This window comes from Dipodomys spectabilis, unplaced genomic scaffold (genome assembly GCF_019054845.1).
Source record: "Dipodomys spectabilis isolate Male_0828 unplaced genomic scaffold, ASM1905484v1 ptg000137l, whole genome shotgun sequence".
NCBI classification, from domain to species: domain Eukaryota; kingdom Metazoa; phylum Chordata; class Mammalia; order Rodentia; family Heteromyidae; genus Dipodomys; species Dipodomys spectabilis.
The window spans coordinates 9,425,277-9,433,414 of NW_024870814.1; positions in this window are offsets into that span (position 1 = coordinate 9,425,277).

Sequence of the window (8,138 nt, forward strand, 5' to 3'; positions counted from 1 at the left end):
GAAGCCACGGGCATCACTGACCAGGGTGAGAGAAGTATTATCCTTCCTTACCTAGGAGACAGAGCAGCAGGAGATCCAGGAGATGAATAGCAGTCCTCCTGTCCATGCTGTGTGCTGACTGGGACTGGCTGCTGCACAGGTGTGAGCAGCTTATTATGAAGTCATTGTGGCAGTAGGATGTGATCTGGGCAAATGCAAATCAGCAGGGCTGGACAAAGATGGATATAGCTGCAAGGCTGGTTCATCTCAGGAAATCATCATAGGTCCATGGTGCCCATGTGTCTTAGTTTTAGACTAGAGAATATGATTCATTCAAACAGGACAAGTCACAATCAGTCTGCTGTCCTATGCGTAGATCTACTGGTTCCTGCAGGGGTGAGGACGTGCTTTTCTCAATTCTCTGTAGTGACTTTGAAAGGGATAAGATAATGGCAAAATGAATGTTTTATAGTCCGTATATGGACGAAAAAAATTATGGGAGAATAGAATTTCTGGACATTTTAAACTGGTTTAATATCTTTATGCATTGGAACATCTCACTGCCATAGCAAGAGATATAAGCTGTTTTTATGTCAGTCTATTCCAAAACACACATATAAACATAAAATAAAATGTGGATTGTAACTGGGCCTCGGTGGCTCATACCTGTAATCCTAGCTACTCAAGAGGCTGGGATCTGAGGATTGTGGTTCATAGCTAGTCTGGACAGGAAAATACACGAGAATCCTATCTCCAAATATCCACCAGAAAAATGGAAGTGACACTGTGGCTCAAGTAGTAATGCACTAGTCTTGAGCTAAGGAGCTCAGGGATAGCGCCTAGGCTCAGAGTTTGAGCCCCTCAAGCATCCCTCCCACCCCCAGAAATGTGGAATCTCCTTTAGATGAGGTATAAGGCTGAAGCAAATTTTCCCTTATTAGACTTTACTATGTAAATTATAAAAACTCTTAAAGCAAGGAAAGCAATTATAACAATGGCCTAAGTAAGCCATGTCCTGTGGTTTGATGGCTAAGGGGCTGAAACAAAAGATTGTTGCTACCAGAAAAGACCAAAATTACCTCAGTATTTGTGATATGTCACTATTTCCAGCTAGACATTTTAATCTTGGACTTAAGACCACAGGTTATCAATGTACATGCTATGTTTAATAATCTTACGATGACATACAATAATACAAAAAAAATGTGATTAATTTATCCAAAATCTGCTTCCTCATGTGGAACACTAATAATTAAGAAGCATGTAGTCTCACATGGAAGGTGGTCAGAACCAAATCAGTGAGTAAGAGAAAGGACGTTGAGACAATATCTTTATATATCATGATGTTTCTTTCTCATTGGTCTTCCAGCATTATGATATCTTCTCTGGGTATTCATTATGTTCTTACCCTTGCAAATAAATAGGATGATACCCAGACTCTTCCTTTCTGTCTGGGAATATTAACAATCTCAAAGCTAGATCAGGTCAGAGAAGCTGTCTGTAAAAATTATTGAGGAGAGCAAGGCATACTTAGAGCTCATCCTCCGAACCAGAAAAATTGCATTGGGCCAGAGGCATGTTAGAGCTTTTTCTACCTGTGAAGAGAATGAATTTCTACTGTCTCCAACTTCCACAGGCTGACTCTGGTGTTCCAGAGGTCTGCAGGTGAAGGGCCTGGATAAATCACTGGCTACATATATCAAGAGCCTATTGTTACAAGGTTGCCAGCCCTACCCATAATGATCTACACTGGATATTGGTGTGTAAATGCTGCCACCTGCTGGAAGGTATTGTCAAAATGAGGACAGCATGGTTTGGTCTAAGTCAGAGCCCCAGAGAAATCTACGTGTAGATGGTTTATGAAAAGACAGCATTGGGAAATGATAAATCATACAGGAATCTAAATATCTAAAGAAAATCAGACCAAAAGAGAATAATCTTAGGAGATAAACAATTAGGCAGAATGTCTACATGCCTCTTCATATTTATATAAAATTATATGTATATATTCATATATATCTAAATGAACTCAATGGTACAGAACAAAAGATCTGTCTTTCTTCTCTTAATTTTTGATGATTCTGTTTTATTCATGTATGGTAAATTCAAGTGTACATACTCAGGAGGGTTGAGGGAATACTGAATTGTATAAAATTCGAGGTAAAAATTGTGGATACGCGCAGCAGTGGTGCTCACTGGACATGGATGGAAGTGAACTACACAACTTTAAATATTTCATAGGTGGAGACATGAGGGCGGGACTGGGAGAGAGTGAGGGAACAGAAAAGATAGTACAAAATTATCTCATCATCCATAATCACTGTACTCATCTGATTCATATAATTATAATCCCTCTGTAATTCACCTTAATAATCACAATAAAATAAATAGTTTTAAAAGATGAGCAGTGCTTATAAACCTTGTGAGAAATGGAGAAAAACATAATGGAAAGACAAAATTTGCCATTGTGAGGAAGAAATCAGTTCCCAATGTATTAAAGATTTGACATAAGCAACTTTTCAAAGAAATCTGAGAGATCAGGAAACAGATGAACTCATAAAAATAAATTGCCATGAATTTAAAAAGAATAGCCAACATTGGGAATGATGCCCACTGTGGGTGGTCTTCAACTTAAGGAGAAATTCTTCACCTATTTTCATACACATAAAAAATACATATAGAGAAACATATATAGAGTCTATTAAGATGTTATTAAGGATGTTGATTACAAGGTTTTAAAAAATTCAAGCATAGAGTGAAATGTACGCTAAACATTATCATTACATCTAGATAAATCCATTGTAGGTTGGATATATTATTAGTAAAAAATGCATATAATACAAGCTGGGCACCAGTGGCTTGTATTACAATGGCTTCAATGGCCTATAATGTTAGCTACTCAAGAGGCTCAGATCTGAGGATCATGGTTCAAAGCCAGCCCAGGCATGAAAGTCTGTGAGAATTTTATCTCCAATAAACCAATTAGAAAACCAAAGAGGCACTTTGGATAAAGTGATAGAGAGCTTGCCTTGAGCTGAACAGCTGAGGGAGAGCACCCAGGCCGAGTTCAAGCCCCACCAATGACAAAAAAAAATGCATCTATTACAAATATCCTGCAGAACCATTTTAGGTAGCCACAATCCTTTACATGCCTCTGAATAGTTCCATTATTCTGCTAATGGGAAAATAAATCTAACAAAATCCTATCTTTATAATAATTGTATATTTACGATATACTGTTATGTAGTGTTTGTTTTGTCTTCTGATTAGGGTATATATATATATATATATGTATGTACATATATATTTATACATGGCTACTGGTAATTGTTGTTGGTACCTCTGAGTGGTATCAAGGAAGAGTATTACTACTATATATCAATCACCCATGGAAAGATAAGCATTGAAAATATGAATCTAGATTGGTACTGAGCACACACTGCTTTGGAGACAGTAGAAAGAAAAAAAGAATAACAATTATTGATCCATTGGAATGCAAACCATTGTAAGTTGAAGATTACCTATGTATAAGAAGTGTGGACCTCCAAATTATTTAAAATTGCTGTAAAACTTTTTAAGTTAAAATTTAGTGTTATAGATAATGAAGAAGAAATTAGTGTCTGAAAAAATATACATCAAACAAAATCATTAGTGGCTTATTACATTTTCATCAAATAGAAAGGGATGAAAAGATTTTGGACCACCTTTTAAAAGTCACAAAGATATAAAGTGAATTGATAGAGACAACATGTAGGGGTCAAACCAAATAATTTTGAAATAAGCTACTAGATAGTAAGGTCAGCTTCCCTTGAGTTGAAATGACTAGGAAAACTGGGGAATTTTGCCCACCTTTCTTCTCCTTGTTTATTACCATTGGAGTAATAAGCAAAGATGGGGTAACTGCAGGACAGCTTGTCTTTCCCCTATATTACAGTCATAATGGAATATCAGAAGAAAATGCAATAAAATATAAAAATAAGAACGTGAGAATTTCTGTTTCATTGGGCACAGGGAAAAGACAGTCAGGGGACTAACCCTATCTGTCCAAGGATTTGAAGCCTCAGTTTCCCTGTTATGTAACAGTTTGAAAGATGAGAAACATTTTGAATAGATAGAGAAGGGATCATGTCACACAATAATGTTCATGGTGAAGTTTATTTTCAAATACTCTCTAGATAGATTGTTCTACTCCATCTTCCCTTGACACTACATATTCTTCCATAGCTATGCAGGATCACAGCCACTGATGCAAACAATGATCATGGGAGAAAGCAGGACTGAGCAGAGAGGACACAGCAGCAGCAGCAAAATCTCTGACTCAATTTCTGTGAATTTTGTGATGGAAGCTGAAGTGCTGAGAAGGAAGTTTAGAAAACTGTGGAGAGTAATACTTAGTTATGTGAGTCACAGGGAGGCTGGTGATGGTCAGTGAGAAATCTGTCCCAAATACTCTCTATGGAACCCACCAGGTACCCAGACATCCAAGAAAATGGCCACTAGATGAGCATGATCTATTTCCTTCTGGTCCTAGGCTAAGCCATTCTTCTGGTTGGAACTCTTTAAAAGACTGGCTTGACTTGATGTTCCTGGTGACCACCTTTCCTATACATATAGTCTCAGAGATTAGAGGTAGAATAATCATCAATTCCTTAAAGAAACTTTCCATCAGCAATAGAAAATGGCCACACATTGCATCATTAAAATGTGTATGGGTAAGTGCTTTTCCAAAACATCAACGTTCAGACTAATATGGAAGATTTGCTTTATTCTATATGCCCCAAATCAAGATTTAGTTCTTAAGGATATCACTCATCTAAACCTCCAGTCTAAACCCCCAGAAGCAGGATCAAAAGGAGTGTGTACAGTGGCACTTTCTTCTCCTCACTCATCTGAATCACTCCAGAAACTTCTTTTGGGAAATCCTGTAACCAGAACACTGAGCATCCAGCCATGGTCCTATAGATTTGGGATCTTAGTAAATTTCAGGCGAATGAATGAACACTTGGTAGAAACAGGATGCCTGCTACTGAAGAAAATGAGATTAATAGTGGATAAAGAGTTGGGGTCCAGTGGCTTATTTTTGTAATCCTAGATACCCAGGAAGTTGAGGTCTGAAGAGACTTACCACAAACTCAACAACAACAAAAAAAGAGTATGTAGACATCAGGCCAGTAATCTCTGGCATCCAGGAATGATCAGGCAAAGATACATACAATTGTGAACGTTGCCTCATATTGCTTTTACATTGCTCTAATTTCACACAAATATAATGATGGAATAAGAGCAAAGAGTAATCATGTGTGGTATCAGTAATACCTGTGGGAGATGTGAAGAATGTGTCAGAGGTTGCAATTTTGGGGATTATACTGTAACAGACAGGCCTGGGCTGGCTTTGAGCCATGATCCTCAGATCTCAGTCACTGGAGAGATTAAGAATTAGGATTTTGAGATAGAATAAAGAGCCAAACAATTCTAGGCAAAAAAGGAATGCTGATATAATCTCAATCCCAAGACTCAAGCTGTACCATGAGCTGTACTAAAAAGAATATTGGTATGGCACAAAAATAATCCCAACGATGAACAGAACAGACTAGCAGACCTAGAAATAAAACCATATATTTGATATGGTTTGATTTGGAGTCAAAGTACACCCTGGGAAAATGCTAGCTTCTTCAATAAATGATTTTGAGAAAACTGAGCATCCATATGCAGGAAACTAAAAATCGATCCCTGTTTGTCACCATGTACAAATATCAACTCATAGAAGATCAAAGACCTCATCATTTGACCCTAAACTTTGAAATTACTATAAGAGAGAGTAGGAGAAACACTAGAATTCATTGATATCAGCAGAAAGTTTTAGGATAGAGTTTCAAAGGCATACCAGATAGGAGAGAAACTTGATAAATGGGATTGGATCAAACTAAAAATTTTCTGCACAGCAAAGGACATTGTTACTAAACTAGAAAGATAGCCAACAGACTATGAGAATATCTTTACCAGCAATACATCGACAAAGCCTAATATCCAAACTATCCAATGAACTTAAGAAACTACTCCCTCCCAAAACTAGTAAATCAGTTAGTTAATGGGCAAAGAGCTAAGAAGAGATAACTTAGAAGATGAGGTAAGAATGGCAAAGGAACACATAAGGAAATGCTCTTCATACCTGTCCATAGAGGATATGAAAAATAAAAACAACTCCTAGATTCCATCTCACTCCAGTTAAGATTGGCAAACATCATGAATTCAAATAACAAATGTTGGCAGGGATGTGGAAGAAAAGGAATCTTATTGCACTGTTGGTGGGAGTGTAAACTACACAATCATTCTGGAACAGGCTGGAGGTTCCTCACAAAATGAAACATAGGTCTTCCTTGAAACCCAGTTATACCACTCTGCATCTGCCCTGAACATCACAAGCCAGGATACTATATAGACACTTGCACATCCATGTTCATTGCCACACTATTCAAAATACCCAAGTTGTGGAAAAAGCTGAGATGCCCTACAATAGATAAACAGTTGAAATGTGTTTCCTATTCAAAAAGGAATTGTAACCTGTTGCAACAATGAGAAGTACAAAATGTCATGTCAAAACCAGCTTTACAATGTCGGTGGGGGGGTGGGGTGGGGGGGTATGATTGGGTGGGTGGGAGGGGGGAGGCTGGGAAGGGAGGTGAAGGGTAAACAAAGGAGGAGGCTGCAATGCTTGGTAAGAAATGTATGCATTATCCTTCCCATGTAATTGTAACCCCTCTGTACAGTATGTTCTCAAATAAAATAAAATAAAATTTAAAAAAAAAAAAAAAAAAGGAATTGTACATAATCATTAGAAAAAAAATGATGTCATTTGCCTGGAAATGGATGGACCTAGGCCAAATCCTGTTGTGTGGTATGCCAAGCTCAGAGAGAGAAGTAGTGCATGTTTTGTTTCATGGGAGGAGTCTATATCTAAAATATAAGTCTCTAGGCATTTACACAAAGTGAGACTGAAGGAGGATATTCTTATAAGAGGAACAGAAAGACACAATGACTGTGTACTTATTTTTACTTGAAACATATATTTTTTTATTGTAAATATATTGTACAGAGCGATTACATTTGCATGAGCAAGGTAATGTGCCCATTTCCTATCCAGTATTATAATGAGCTCATTTCCTATCTTGCATTGTTAACGCTTATTATTTCCCCTACTATCCCTTTCCCTCCCCACCTCTCCAACTCTTCCAACCACCCCCTGAGCAAAGTTGCAAAGTTCATTTTCAACATAGTGTATTGTACATCTCATTGTTACAATGGGTCATCCTGTATCCATATTTCTGACCACACAAAATAACATTTATAAAAAGGAACTCAAAAACATGGAAATAAGACATATTTTCTTTATTACTGTGTTTATTTTCTTGTCTTGTTTGTTTGTTAGTTCATATATCTTTGGAGGGTAAGGAGAGTCACAGAAATGTAGGCACAAAAGGTGAACAAATGCAGCAATGGTACTCATGGACACTATGTTGAAAATGAACCACAAAACTTGTGGATGGTCCTTTATGGAGGAAGCTTTTGAGAAACTAGGAACTCATGGAACATTCCTCAATATATTAAAAAGCTATATATAACAAACCTACAGTCAGCATTATACTAAATGGTGAACAGTTAAAATGATATCCTCTAAAGATTATAACAAGGCAGTCTGTTCTCTCCTCTTTCTTCATAATAAAGGATTGGGAGGATTAACAATGTGAAAATGGCAATACTTCCAAGATCTATCTAAAATTCAATGCAATACCCATCAAAATCCCAACATTTTTCAATCAACAAGAAGAAGCAATGCAAAATTTCATGTGGAATAATAGAAAACCTGAATAGCTAAAGCAACTCTTAGCAGGAAGAACACTGCTGGAGGAATATCAATACTTCAAACTCTATTATAAAGCTGTACTTAAAAAAACAGCTTGGTACTGGCACATGAACAGGTTTGTAGAACAATGGAATACAATTGAAGACCCAGAAAGGAACTCCCAGACCCATGGCCACCTAATCTTTGGTAAGGTAACCAAAAACAAAGGATGGAAGAATGACAGTCTCTTCAACAAATGGTGCTGTCAGAACTGGCTCTATATGTGCAGAAACATGAAACTGAATTTAAGTCCTTATAT